This window comes from Schistocerca americana, unplaced genomic scaffold, assembly GCF_021461395.2.
Source record: "Schistocerca americana isolate TAMUIC-IGC-003095 unplaced genomic scaffold, iqSchAmer2.1 HiC_scaffold_1125, whole genome shotgun sequence".
Taxonomy (NCBI): Eukaryota; Metazoa; Arthropoda; class Insecta; order Orthoptera; family Acrididae; genus Schistocerca; species Schistocerca americana.
Genome location: NW_025725182.1, coordinates 24,490 through 25,000, shown reverse-complemented (window position 1 = coordinate 25,000; position 511 = coordinate 24,490).

The following is a 511-nucleotide window of genomic DNA, read 5'->3' as shown; positions in this document are numbered from 1 at the left end:
AGAGGCGCAATCGCCCGGAGTTTGGCGAGTAGACGCTTTAGGTGCGACCACCCGTGCTCCCAACTGAGCTTGCCGCTGCCGACAGAGGCCCGGGAGCGTGCTGTCGTGGCATTGCCGGCGGGAGACAACACGCGCCACCTACGGTGACCGGCAGCTCCAACGCCAGCGCCACAGAAGGACAAAAGCCCCACTTGGGTGCCGAAGCGAACTCTCCCAGCACAGCGCACGCGCCAACACGTCCGCACAGCTGCGATACAAACCACCTGCGAGAACCGCAGAGGCGACCGAGCAGCAGACGGCGTCGCGGCGCCGAGCGCCGGGCGGCGGCGCATCCTCAGCGCACACAGTCCTCAATCGGACCAGCACACTGCAGATGTCCACCGCGCTTCGCACCGGGCCCGCGAGGACCTACTTTGGCCGCACGGCGCCGCGTGCAGGGTGCGCCGGCGCGCAGCTGCGCCGCCTGCCGCCTCCGTCGGCCGGCGCGCCTGCCACTGGCCGCCCCCACCAG